We start from the raw sequence: 15,661 nt of genomic DNA, 5'->3' as shown, positions 1-15,661 counted from the left end.
TCGAGTGAAGTATCGATACGAAACTCTCGAGTTCCCATCACTGACGGTTAAAACCTCTGATTACGTTCGTGAAATATAGTTTCAACGCGGATTTTTTTATTACCGTGTAATATTTAACATTTTATTTCAAAAACTCTACAAACACTTATTAGCTAAGACATGAGGGCTATAAGTATTCGACAAATCTCTTTACCTTAGCAATGTATTTGAGAAAATCATGATAATGTATGCAAATGCAAATCGATAATAACAAGATTTAGGTTCCACTCGGATGTAATAGCAGATGTAACCGCAGCGAGGCGGTGCTTTAAAGTGCTCGGTGACTGCGAGCGAACAGTGGGCGTTATTGAAGACGACTGGAGAGTACTAAGGGATTCCAGTTCATTTATTTCCACCAAGGTTCTACTTCACAACTTACGTATAGTTGATCCCTTAACTACTTTAGATTCAGTTTATTGTATTTTGGAACTCAAATGATCGTATGCATTAAATGAAATGTCCCAGATCTATGTACCCTGAGTAAGACCCTGATTGGCTGAAAATTTGTTTCTTTTAGAAGCATTTAATTTTGAATATAACACTTCATATTCTTATATCATTGATTTTTTGTACTTCCATAAAACCATTCGTATCTGTACTGTTCTGAATTTCTGATATCAGCTAGCAGCTACTCGATTGGCATATTTGAATTACAAATGGTAGGCTTCGTAACACCATTACGTCACGAGTAATTGAAGTATGCTGCCGATATACGGATTATGAATATATCAATGACAGCTGAATATTTAATTTTAACAATCATACAGTGTCACATATAATAAACTAGTCTTTGAATGTTCCTACTAAGTTTAGTAGAGAACTATAAGCAAGTTTAAACACACTTTTCCAGCCTTAATTTCTTGTATCTTTAAATATTATATCTGGTTTCAATTTCTGGAACACAATAGATATTTGAAACAAATTCCTCGGTCCGCAGGATGTCCGCCTCGTTAACAATAATTTTATTATGAAACGTTAAAGATTCCTCTCGTCTTCTAAGAAATTCAACTTATTATTTTTTCTTAAATGATAAGGAAAGAGAATGATTTAGAAAAATAAGATACTTTTGTAGTCAAACAAAGAAATTTCACTGAACAATATTTTAAAGTTCATTTTATGTCGGAATCGTGGGAGAAAATTTATTGCAAAACCCGCGGGATGTTCGAGAAACAATAAATGTTTGCGCTGGACATCTGCCAGGAATTATTTGCTATACTTCATACTGGAGTATAATAAAATGTTTTATTTATCTGTAAACAGTAAGCTACATGTATATTTGTAGGTAACGTAAATGTTTTAACATATTTTTGTGTAAGAGTTAACCTGAATTTACAAACACAAGATATAAATTTTCTTTACATGACTCGTTTATTAAATCAAAAACTTTTATATTAAAAAAGATATCTTAATAAATTATGCTATTCCCAAAAAGTAATAAAAGATTGCACAATTCTTAACCACTTGCCAGTTGTATTATATGAATAAATAGTAAAGTTGAGATTATTTTGTAAGTTTCGAACAATTTGAAAGCATTCCGACCGTGTCGTAAATACTCGACCTGAAAATGTTCAGCGTCTCATTTCCGAACTTTATTCAGGCAGCTCTCACTCAGGCCACTGAAAATTTAACTGAAACGATTCAGACCATTATTATTTTGTCGACTTTGTGATGTTCTTTCCAGATTTTAAAATATTCTGCCGGTTTTTACATTTACTTTACGCTTATTCACTGAACCCTACAATGATTAGATTTACATGAAAATTTTACGACAACACAAAACTCTACAATTATTAAAGTATATGAGAAAACACAAGCGTACAAATATTAAATTAATAGCAAGCAATAAATATTAATAACAATGTTACAATCTAACTCACCAAGTTTCGGCCTTAACCAAATATCTTACGCATCGATGCAGTACTTAGCACTAATATACAAGACTTGAGAAACATAATAGAACAATTTACCACCGAGATTGTGCTCCGGTGGTTTAGTTAAGTGCTCAAAGTGCTGAGGTTATTGCTCGAAGAATGAAGGTTCGAATTAGAGGCGATGCAAAGCACAGTTTAGTTAAGTGGCGTTACGTACTCACATTAAGGAAAGCTCCCAGAAACGTATACCTTGTAACACGACCCGACTGCTCATATATTCTAGCTCAGTTGATTACTTCGGACTTAGCCCGTTAAAGGTTATTTTACACAGCTGTTTAAAAAGGTCAGTTTTGCGAATTTATAATGTAATACTTTATCAACATCATCACCAGCTTACTATAAGTCCCCACTGAAGGGCTCGGCGCCTAATAAGTTAGGGTGACTAGACCATAGTCAACCATGCTGGCCCACTGCGGGTTGGTTGACTCCACACCTAGTGAATCGCAACATTCATCGCAAAATTTAAACCCAAGACTTTTTGATTATAAGTCAAGTGCTCAAACCTCTAAGCCAACGACGCTCATTCTAACACTTGTTACCTATTTTTTTAAAGTATGTCAGAGGAATGCTATAATTAGTCCTCTTCAACGAAGTAATTTTATTTAACATCGTCGCAATAAATGCTGGTGTCATTTAATGTAACCACTAAGTGAGATAAATTATGATTTTCGCGGCAAACCCTCGAAATCATAATTATGGCGATTTGCCAGTTTCATGTTCGCGAAATGCGACATGTAAGTACAAAGTTAAATTTATTTAATTGAAGATATTATAATTATGAGTCGTATAACAGTCCTTGAGTAATATTTTTTGAAAAAATGTTACTAAAACACAAACGTAAATCCAGACATATCTAACAAAGTTAATAACAAGTTTTTCTACCATTTATCAATACGGCTCTGTGCCCGGGATGCGATGCTTTGATATATTATTTAACTTTTATAGTACCGACCATTCAATGTCCTATATAAATTTATCAAGGTTAAAAGGTCATTTTTATTCACTTGATTTGAACGAACCGCTACAAAAAATGGCAATAATATCAATTCAATAGTTTTTTTCACATAGATATTATAATTTTCTTTAAAACTTTAAGTGTTGAAAGCTCGGTAGAGCGCGCGCACATCTTTGACTTAACTATCGCATAACCATTTAGTCGTGCTTTGATTGGATTGGAGGTGTGCATACTACTTGTTGTGCAACTAAGCAGTTGAATTGGCTGCAAAACAATCGACAACCACACAAAAGTTGTACTATACTTTAGTCAAAGGTGTGTGCCCTGTCTTAGTCTTGAGATCCTGTTTTCCATAAAAGCGTATTTTACATCTTAAAACTTTTATGTTCACTACGAGAATGATATGTAACTCGACGTATTTCTGATATCAATGTGTTGGATAATCTGGACATTACTATGACCATGAACCATTACCTCCGAAATACTTTTGGAAATACAAACATTTGTCATAAAGTCCATTTCCGATAACAATTTCCTATGATTTATCACCGCTATTACGAAATAACTTAACATATTCGATTTAATATTTCACTGTTTTGCTTTTATCTTACCAAGCTTTATATTCATAGGAAAAATAATAAACAGTGATGTAATACATAATTTATTAAAGAAACAATAGTTCCATACTGTTCAGCGACGACACAATCTGACGATATATCACAATCACGGCGTAGACACGATTTGCATTATTTTACGACTTTTTCGACACTCATTCAGGCGCCTTGCCAGTACCTAAAAACACTTCCAGTTTTTAATATTGTACATTATCTTTTTATTTAACTAAATATACAGTTATTGGTTTATTTCAACGCCTTACACTTGTTAAAGTGATCGTGTGAACAATGTTCGTTTAAATTTTAACAAACATTAACTGTTGCCGACCGGCTTTATCCGCATGAAATTATGAAAATTTTATTTTTTTGTTTACATTTCTTAAATGGATAAAAAAACAACGAAGGCCTTTGACATTGGATACCAATTAGCGTACTATGCTAATCTTGCTTCCTTAACGTTGGCAGTTTATAGCTTATGGTCCCTTTCCCATATGAAGGTTTTTTCAATTTATTTACTCCTAACTTTAATAGCTTGAAAATATATAGCCTAAAGCGTGTCGTAAGTGTAGGACTTTTTATTAAAGTGAAAAATATTAAAAAATATGATGTAATTGCCAACGTCTTGCGCCACAAAATAGTGTGTTTACGTTTTAACATATTACTATACAGTATAAATAGTTACATAGATTAAACGCAAGACTTGAATTGTGAAGCGAATACTAACATAAAGGGAATCTTGTATTATTACCAATACTTTATTACTCTAGAGGGAACTCAAGTCCCAAGGCGGTAAGTACGGCTGCATTAAGTGCGACACTGGCATATTACCAACGCGGAGTTGCAGTAAAATGGTCCAACTTTATGTTACTTCATCCACTATTGGACTGTAAATTAAATTTGTTCCTATATCAGTATGAACTTAATCGAAGTTAAATCAGATCTTTAAAATTATATTCGTAATTATTGTATAGTGTTCGTGATTTTCCAATACATTGGCGAGCTGCCAAGTTAATGTATTTTACTTACGATGTAGGACCTCTAAAAGATATTTTGTAAAAAATTAAACGAAATATGAAATAAAAATATTTTTGCAATTCAACTTTTCAGTAAAAGCTTTTCATAGATTTTTCTGAACAGAATTGAAACATTTTTAATACATATCGAAACAGTGAAGCAATCAGTATTCAAATATCCTGCGATACAACTTGTTTTCGTGAACATTTGGCTCCTACATAAAGCTTCACCGATCAATTTTTGATTTTTATTTCCAATGTTTCTAAATAAATACTTTGTGTAGCTATATTTCTTTTCAAGTTATCACTGCTTTTAAGTACAATGAGGGAATTTGGCGATGAACCCATCTATGATAAAAGGTACAGTCGAACATTAAGCATTTGTCCACAACGACGTGCAACAGTAACCAACAGACGCAACTTTTAAACTTCTGTACCGAAATACTTATACACGGGCCAACTGCAATTTAATATTATCACGTCGTTTACGCATCTTACTACTACGTAATTAGTTATTTGTAAAAAAAAAACTCCTTCCGAGTTCGTCTTGATGCAACAAGACAATTTTATCTGAAAGTTGAATACTGCGAATTTTCTCGACTGTACCTACTAGACTTTTATATGTCGAACGAAATAATGTTGCAGTTATCTTAGATCATAGCTTATAAGCGTCAATGATTACTACTGCCTTTCATGTTCTTAAAAAGGCAAACCATGTTTAATAATATATCTAGAATCAAACATTTTGTCAGATTTTTTTCTGTAATTTGACATTTACATCAGTAGCGCGGCGATAGAACCTCGTAAAGCTGCTCGCTGTCTAGACACTGGAAGTGGCGCACAATATCTCAATTGATATTACAGCAGACGTCAACAGAGGTCAGACCTCGCCACTATCTCACAACATTTGAATACAAGCAATAGTTTGTAGAAGCTATTTTAATAAAACGAAGCGCACAGAAGTATCGTCTTCAACCTTTTAAAAGCCTGCAATTCCTCAGCTGTTCTGTTGTTATGGATTGCATCATCTGAGACATTCGATAACCTCTTTACTTATACAAATTCCACATTTATCCTCCACAGTGTTAATTCACTAGATTGTGCAGTAAAATGACAACTAATTTACTGAAATAACGGACAATTGCTTTTTAATATTCCTGTGTAAATTTTACTAAGAATTTATTTATTTGTTTAAAATTAAGTGACTATGAACACACTGGGGCATTATGTTCGTGCAATAATTTAACAGTTCATTAACGATTATCATTACGTTAAATTTTCTCCATTAAGAGTTCAATTTATTGGTTTAATCAAATAATTTGAACTTTTATTTCATAACTCCTGTGGCATAAAAGCTGAAAAAAACATAAGTTTGATTAAAATACAATTGATACTATAATCGTTTTACTTTTAATCTATTGCAAATTTTCATGTTAGTAGCTGGTTAGGTTCCAATAATTCATAAATCATTTATAATTGCGTCAACTGACAGGGGTGTATAAATCTTGCTGAGCGGGTTGAGGGGCCAGCGGGGGCAATATTGTCGGATTGTGGCCACTTCGCTACATGCCACTCCCAGCCTTTGCCCGCACGCCTACCACAGCCACAACATTATGTGACCAGGGTACGAATAAAAAATTGTCTACAAATCAATTAACAAATTAACTATTTACTACAAACAATTGAAGCGATTTTAAAATAAATACCAGTATGAAGTTGTTCTCTTCTATCTGTTGCTCTTCTGTCTACGTCAAATTTAATAAGCAAAGACGAGGTTCACTAATTTATTCTTCAACACTTTTCAAGAAATAAATGACCTTCAACAGCAACCTAGTTTAGTCGATACATAACTATACAGCACAAAACAATAGATTCTGACATTATATCACAGACAGAGCACTTTCGTTTTTATTTCAATTTCGTATGTGCCGTAAAGTTTACGAGAGGCTGTATAAAGTAAACGTACTTGCTCCACCTCTACGTATGTGGAACGGAAACAACGCTCCTTCGTATCATCTTGTGTACTAAAAAGAAATACCACATTAATATATGACCTAGATTTAGGTCGAGCGTTAAAAAATAAACTTGAGTAGCGTATAGTAGTGATAATATGAACACATTCCTACAAATGTGTCTCACTAAGAAGGATTTTTGTGTGTATGGAGATATCTTAAAAACTACTTAACCGATTTTACAAATTCTTTCACCATTAAAAAGCTATGTTATTACTGAGTAACATAGGCTATCTTTTTACTTTTTTTATCAACGCAGACAAAGTCGCGAGCAACATCTAATCAAATAAAAGTAAACTATAAACTTGTGTAGAGTTGGTAGACAGCAGTGGTGCAAAACAAACATCTGTCGCCCAAACAGTATTAGTAGTAATGGTTATTTGGAACAATAACTGCATTTACGGCACATTACAGTTCGCAATTTGGCGGAAATTGCCCACCGCGTGACGTCACACGAGTGAAATATTACTTTAATATTGAAACAATAACAGATAATAAAGATAACGATCATAGTCGGATAACTGTTTGATATAAACTTGTGTTATTAAGGGCCTGTCCCACCACTCGCTGGAGACATAGACGAACATAGAGGCTCAGATAGCTTAAAAATGACGTCACTGTCAGATAAGGGAAGAACAAAATACGATATTTCCATCACACATCCCTGGGAGTAGATACTACCGAAAAGTTAAAAAATGGGTACAACTTTAAATGACCAACTATACAAGAAATGAAATCAGAATTCGTGTAGAAGCTAACTCGTCAGCAAACGATGTTAACATTCTGCAGCCGTGCACAAGCCGTATCGGTCTCGGCTACCAAATTGTACCAGCACGTGACATTTTAAAAGATTTCTTAAATTTTATTCGTATTACTTTTATATTGCTCTGATATATAGTTTAATGATTCTTATTAAAAAATACCTTTATATGTTTTTCTAGTTTTTAATTTTTGATTTTATTCACAATAGATTAATATTATAAAGTCTTTTTTACCTTGTTATTGAATAGGTTAACATTTTAAATAATACATTTTGAATTCTACGAGATTTTTCGCTACATTAAATGAATAAGAAAAGTAAATCATTGAAATGTCGGAGAAACATAAATTTTTGTAATGGCCAGAAAGCGCTTGACCACGAGTGGCCAATTTGCATAGAGAAGATCAGAGGAACGTAAGTTCAAAGTGAATTCCCGCAGCAGTTCTGTATCTTGGAGAGTCGCCAAAACTTGCGCAGGTGAGTAGAATTAAGGTGCATTTCAATGCACCAATTTACTTTCCGTCTACATTTTACTCTGGCAAAACATCTCGTCGTACATCCAATTACTGCAAATATTCTTACATTTGATACGAGATGTATCTTAGGTCTGATCGCAGTTTGCGGTTTGCAGAATTCAGTGTAGTAATCTTGCCATACTATTAAAGTGAAAACCGATATCAGAAGGTTCAAAGCAATTGCAATATTTCTAATGCAGTCTTAACTTTATTGAGACGAACCAATGTAACAATTCTAAATTCAAGTAATTCAGTTACAACATATACTATAATACTTTAAATCCCAAAATAAACCTTAAGTAATTGATCCTTAGACATTCACACAAGATACTCAGAAACCTAAGTTTGTGTTCGGCGCTTTATTACATTTTATCGTTTAGTTATAGGCTCGTGAGCAGCGAAGTTAACCGCTGCAGCACGCAGATGGGAATGCAAATGGTCACAACACCACCCGCAGCTCGCCGTCACCTTATTTAATTAATCCTATCGTCGCCCAGCCCGCATCTAGCCGCACCCCCGAGCGTCCTGTAAATTTATTTACATTAACCCGAGCTTGAGAAACTTCAAGAGAATTTACTTCATCAACTGTACTCTTCTAGGTAAAGTAAACTTAACCGGACTGTAAACTCGTCGTGGCAGGGATATGAATGTGGGTAAACACAACAAACGAGAACTTGTATTAAGTTTTCTATATTTTTATGATTCAAGCTTCTTATGGCATCCTCAATATATACCGCTTTCATGAAATTCTGTTCAATAGTTTAACGCATAGGGGACGAATAAACAAAATGTGTATTGTCTTTATAAGTATTTAGGTGTGCATTACAAATAGGTCTGAAATCAATAAATATTTGCTATTTGCATTTAACGAACTGCAACCGCATTAATTGGCTAATTGAGTGCACGCGGTTTTACGTATATGTTGAATTAAATAGCTGTGGGGTACATTAATAAATAAAGAACTCGTGAATATTGCATATCCAGTGCATTTAACAGAATGTATATTATTATTGCAAGTTATATATTTTTCTAAAGTTTTCTTGGCGCAACCTCTAACCACTAGAGGTTATTTACGACCAGCTAAGGGCTTAAGTTCCCAGTGTGTTGCCAGCACAAGCAGTCTCCGGCGCTCCTTTGCGGTCGTCGATTTATGGCAACAGCGCCTGCCTTACAATCGAGCCATATCCTACGGTCAGTCTTGACCAAATTACATTGGTCATATAAATCAGACACTAATTATAAATAGACAAGGAAAACATCTTTATTGTCTGTTATTATTCACATTTATATCAGTATCGAAGATTATCTATTCCCAAACCCACGCACCTGTCGATATTTACGTAGTAATAACGATAAATTCCTAGCTCTTTTGTTACTATCGACATTTTACCGATAATACAAAAGAGAATAACGGTACAAAACAATGAACAACAAAGATTAATTGTTTTGATGTCAAAAACGAAATCAATTATAGAATAACAAACAGAATTTAACATTAATAGTTTGTTTAAGGCATTTTAACATTAAAATAGAATATTACATGACATAATACTTAACTGCCATAATATCTAAATACAATTTTGTGTTACTTAAGAAGTAAACATACAAGGTTTAAATGCCAGAAATATAGCATTGTGAAAACAAAAACCTTTTTGTCTTTTTTTGTAAATATTTGCGAACAGAATGATTTTGTTGTGACTACTGTGTAAGGAATTTACAAGAAAAGAAGCATTTAACGAGTAGCTTGAACCCGTACAACAACGCGCCTCTCTTCGCCACTGGAATGTGCGCCAATGCAACCAATTTTTTATCCTTATTCGTATAAAAAGTAGTTTTTTCATATGTGCTTCAGTAGAAAAGAAAATAAAAAGAATCTTAAACTAAAAATTTGTTTGAGATTGCAATTTATGTTTTTCAAAGAATCGCAAATTTGTAAAACAACCATAGACAATTAAAAACATTCAATTCACAATAGACAGGGCAACACAAACCAAACTGTGATTCGCGAGATATTCAAGGTAAAGTCTAATTGGTTTCGCAAGCAAACAAGTACTGAGGTTTATTAGGTAGGAAAATGTGTCCGTTCTATAACTGATTTATTCAAATCTCTTTGTATTGTATACATACAAGTATCATGCATATACCCGACGGCAGCCAACACTGACGTTATCGCTGTCGCTTTGACAAATGAAGTGCGCCAATATGCCAACCCATTGGACTGGAGCCGGGACATTATGCCAAACCCAGCAAATGCTAATGTACCAACATGCTGCCAGTATGCTACGCTTATTCTTAAACTAAAAATTTCCTCTGTCACAAGTGTTAACTACATTGATTGAATCAGAGAGTATTGCAAATGAAATGTTTTATGTGATTTGTTTAACTTTTTGTGTGATGTGTTTTCAATTTTTTTAACTAAGATATTGATTCGAAGTATTTGCTATACTTCCCAGTTCGTGTCTTACAAGTTATGATGAGTTACAAGCCTAACGAAATTTAAAACAATTTCTTATGAAAAACAGATGTTTTATTTTAGAAATGTTTTTTAGTAGTAGCTTTGAAACAATGAGAAATGTTAAATATTTGAGTTCAGGATTACGACACCCTGACATAACTTTTGTTTGAGCGAAATGTTGTATTGGAAATATTTTTCCATTCTCTTGATTCCTTTTCACTTGTACCAGAAACAATAAACCCGAGGCACTCGCCTGTCCTTCTGTTTTGGAACAATCAAATTTCTCTTCGTTTTTGTATTTTTTTACTAAAACATAACTTTTAAAGACAACAGAAATACGTTTAGTGATTTGGAAACACGCTTTGGAAACATTTATAAACCTACATATTCTATGTCTAAGTAGTTTGACTTGATATTTAACTACGCTGTTAGATATCTGTTATAAAAAATTGGAAGCTGTCTGGAACGAGTATTCGGAAAACACGACAGACCGCCAAGTCCCATTCACTCTATCTCGATGGATGGCATTCCACAACAGTGTGGTTCACAAAACTTTCTGCCTCACACAGCCGCGTTGTGCAATGGTCTTTCGTGTCGTTATTTCCAAACCAATACGACTTACGGTCCTTCAAAAAGCAAGCGTAAAATTTCCTTAAAGTCCATAGACGTCGTTGATCACCTTATTGTCCCTGATGTTTTTTGTCCCCTTATCTAAATAGATCCATTATATTCTGTATTTTAAAAGATATTAAACTGAAAATGTCATCGGATAGAGATACAGCTATATTGTTGGGTGTCTGGTAATCGATCCGAGCCCGCGAATTTACAATTTAGTTTGGTTAGAATTAATTATGTCTGGAGCTGACTTCCGAGTCCCTCGGCTCATAAATTACTTGTCAGACCGTGCCGCGACGGATTTGCATCTGACACTTGGTTTATTACAACATTTGACATTTGTTAGTGTAATTGCCATTATTCAGAAATCGCGTTACAGATGATTAGATATTAATAAAGTTTGAAGTGTTTTTGTAGTATCTTTATGATTATTAGGGAAATTAAAAGATAACTAAATGTTTAAAAACAAGTAAATGTATTTAAATCTGACTCTAATACTCGTATAATATAGCACTTGTATTAGAGAGTTTGTCGTACAGTTTTGGAGGCTTTGTTAAGTCTCCACAATAGACCATTAATCATTTTCTCGGGATGTCATCAAGGATTGTCGATATTGTCAAACTTAACCTATTAATCATTCGATAGCTTTTTATATATTACTGTCACTTAGTGGTTACTGAGGTTAGACGGAAAGTAATCTAATCTTACTAATGTTATAAATGCGAAACTTAAAATAACTAGGTCTTTGTTACTACGTATCTTGGTTCAACGAACCTCGCTAAAACCTTGCATAGATGTAGAACGTAGTCTGGAAGAACACATAGGCTATTTTTTTTAATTCCCGCCGACGGTGTAGCAAGTGAAAATATGGTAAAAGAAAAGATTAAGATTTCTTTTTTAAATAAGCATTAGAATGCTTTGTCATGATTTATTTCGCTCAGTTGATATTAAATTTAAGGGTTTCCTGGTTTATACTTCTACAAATAAAATTATTATTCTTTTATATATGCTACATTACCATGAATCACAGCACGTATCCTGTAAATGGAATTTTCATTGCGTTCACAAAAAACATAACTGATGTTACGTTTTCGAGGATAACGAAAAAAGTTCGAAATGAAAATGGAATACGTTCGTGCTTCGTATTCGGGGCCTGCACAATGCACTCATATCTACGGTTTGAATTTTGAAATGTTCAAAATATTTACATATTGGTTCAAACACGACTCCTGACAGATACGTTTTCTAGTCTCGTATTAATTTGAAACTTTTAATACGAAGATTTTACAAAAAAAAAAACACAATCATACAATTATTCTATTACACATAGCTCAATTAGAACTTAACGTTCGTACACATAATCTAATCATTATGAATATTACCTTAAGTATATCTTATAAACATAGTCGATTTATCGTAACAGTAAAATGGCTGCAGTTTTATTGATTCCCTGTGCGATACGTTTTGCGGCACAATAAATTGACTATAATCCGATTCCGGTCATTATTCAGATGCAGAACGATATTTAATTATTTCCGTACTATTTGCCTTCTCAGCTGAATCGTATAATGGAGATAGTATTACAAATGTTTATAGTTTTAATCCATCAGAAAATGATAACACAAAGAAGTACCAAACGTGTTTGGCTGCGCTCGTATATTTTGAATCTCTATTATTTTCTGATGAAGTACATTTAAGATTTTAGTTTTATCGGTATTTATAAATTTCATCTATGTATTCAACTAAAAACGTCCCCAACATCACAAGTCACCGGAGCACAATAAACATCGGAACACTGAAATATGATGGTTTTTTCGAGAGCGGGGATTCTACGGTTCCTATTTATCTGTGAAATCATCGACAGGACTGGGAAAGGGTACAACCACAATAAATCACTCGTCCTCCATTGTACGGAAATGTTTTGGTGGATTATTTTGTTATGATGCTTGAATAAGCATTTTACAAAACTATGATAAATCCCTTTGTATAAAAACTAGTAAAAACTGTATTTTTTTTAAATTACTTATCTGTTAGAGAAAAATGTGTATTTTACATAGAAGTTTGAGCATCTTTAACCTAGTTAAGACTCAATATTTTGGATTACTCCCAACCGTCACTCCGTTCTGTCCCCACGTGGGAACAGAAGAGAGTAAAAAGTTTCATCCGTCCCACCTTTTACGAAGAGGGGACGGTTGGATCTTTTTTATTTCATAATGGTTCCTTTTGGAATAATTCATATTTTAGATTGGCTTTAACTTCATTTGTACTACTTATTTATAAGTTGTTACTTATGTCGTAGTTCATTAAAGAAAGATGTAGATTTATGTATTTAAATTTATTAGTTGCAAAGTTAGTACGCAGATGTTCTGAAACTTAAATGCGATGTCGACGCTGCGTCTTGTCTAGACAGATAGCTTGCCTAGCGGGGTCAGATACAACTAAATATCGTCATCAAATTTTACTAACAAAAAGGATAAAAAAGGGTATTGTTGAATAGCTAATAATAATAAACTTTATTTCGAGCTACACTTCGTAAAATAACATCTTATAACTGACAGAAATTGAAAAAGGTACTAATATTTCAATATTAAATTTATACCTTTATGCCTAAGAAGTATTCTTTACTTTTTTATTGTTCTTTTCAATTCTATAACAGATATCAAACTATCAGACCGAAGTTTTGCCAACCTCGCAAATTTGCATTAAAAGTTCCTGCAAAGGCTTTCATACAGTTATGCCGAATGCCTTTTGTTCTTTATCTGCGAAAAGTTCCGGAGCCGCGGAGAGTTTCAACTCATTGAATTACTTTTCGAGCGATATCTTTTGTTATAGCTGAATGGATGGTTTATCGGAAAAATATTAATGAAGTCCGAGGAAAATATTAATTTAGAAATATAAAAACAAGAAAAAGGATAAATAGTCATATATAATCATTGCTTGAGGGTCATTTTTAATATACCAAAATTTATTTTGCAAAAAGTCAACCTAAAAAGCTGTACGTTTCTATAACTTTTTTAAATCTGAATGTTCTTCGTTTGTAAAATATGTTCCGTTCTAGTATAAGGCTAAAATACACTGTCTTGTGTGATGCAAACACAACACACAATTTTGAGCTATGTCCTACATTATAATTACTTCAAGTGCTTGCTGGATATGTCAAATATGTGAGAACGCTGAATTCTAGGAATAGCGCGGAATGTGAGATTGGTTTAATTGGCTACCCTCCCCCCGCCCCGCCTCTGCATTGTCGTATGTTTCTGTCAAAGGGGAGAAACAATAAGCAACTATACATAGAATTAGACAATGCAAATTTATTTAGACACAAAACATTGTAAGACAAACACTTAATCATTTCCGTTACTCTTATTATTTTTAATCATCTTTGAAACGAGGAGCAGAACGTAAAATTCTACAAAAGATCAAATAGGTATGAATGTTAATAGATTCAGTTTTAAGAATTAAACAACCTTTCTAGGTTATGTATAATCTCAAACTGATAAGTGGTAGACTTGTAACTCAATGTTACACGTAGCAGCTTGTAGGCGGTAGAAGGCAGTATTTACGAGCACCTGAGGGCCTGTGTTACGGTTACGTTGCCAAGCACGTACACGGTCCTCTCGCGCGGATTTATGAACAAAACACAACTCTGATTTACTTGAAAAGGAACAAGGCGTATATACACTAAAATTTAGTCGATATCTATTCGTATTTTAATAAATACAACTCGATTCCTTTGAGCTTATATCAAGGGAAACACTACTCGATTTTTATTTGTGCAACTAAACAGTTGAATTGACTGCGAAACAATCGACAATCGCACAGTTGTGCTATAGTTTAATCAAAACAGCCTGCTTTAAATTTGCTGTTTATAAAAGTGAATAACAAGATTAAAACGTACATAAACGCAATAAACAAATCAAATTTTATTCACAGGCCATTCCCAGAATTTGAAGAGTCAAATGTCACCAGATTCTGATTGTCACTCGAATACCGTAATAATACCCTACATTCGGGCTAATTGGTATTTTGATTCACAACTGTTTACTGACAAATTTAGTTACAAAAATATCTATAAAATTATAAAATCGTTACCACAGAAAACATAAGCAGAATCTCAAATACATCAACTCTTTATATGTCTATAACGAGCGGCTTTTAACATATTGGAACATTATTATAGGTTAGCGAAATGATATCTAGACTGATAAATTCCAGAGTACTTCTTGTACCAAAAGCAGCGACGGTCAGAGTTAAACACATGTTTAACTAAGGTCTAACTATATTTTTGTGGTAATTCTGTATAAACTCATACTCATATCATAGTAAATTACATTTTCATATTATTAAAGTTAAGGCGAGGAGTAGAATTATTGACGCGTTAAATATGCCGCCGGGGTAATTTCTACCCTTAATACTTTTGCGAAAATTGTGAATTATTCATAAGAGTGTCAGAGTGGCGAGGAGCAATGCTGATATCATATAGTCTTGAATATGTTACTGATATTCTCGCACCTTATTTTGCCAGTGAAACAAATGTACATGTTCATTTAACATAGCCTACAAACTTTCGTATTCATTAAATACGCTTGCGACTTCGCCTGCCTGATATAAACAAATATAGCCAATGTTACTCACTGATAACGTAGCTTTTTAATATTAAAAGAATTTTTGAAATCGCCTCTATATAAACCTTTCCTCTTTATAATATTAGTACAGATATAGATGCATAGCAATATGTACAAAATATTAATC

This window comes from Papilio polytes, unplaced genomic scaffold, assembly GCF_000836215.1.
Source record: "Papilio polytes unplaced genomic scaffold, Ppol_1.0 DF824135.1, whole genome shotgun sequence".
Lineage (NCBI taxonomy): Eukaryota > Metazoa > Arthropoda > Insecta > Lepidoptera > Papilionidae > Papilio > Papilio polytes.
The sequence above is the reverse complement of the archived record's forward strand: the minus strand, read 5'-3'. Positions refer to the sequence as shown.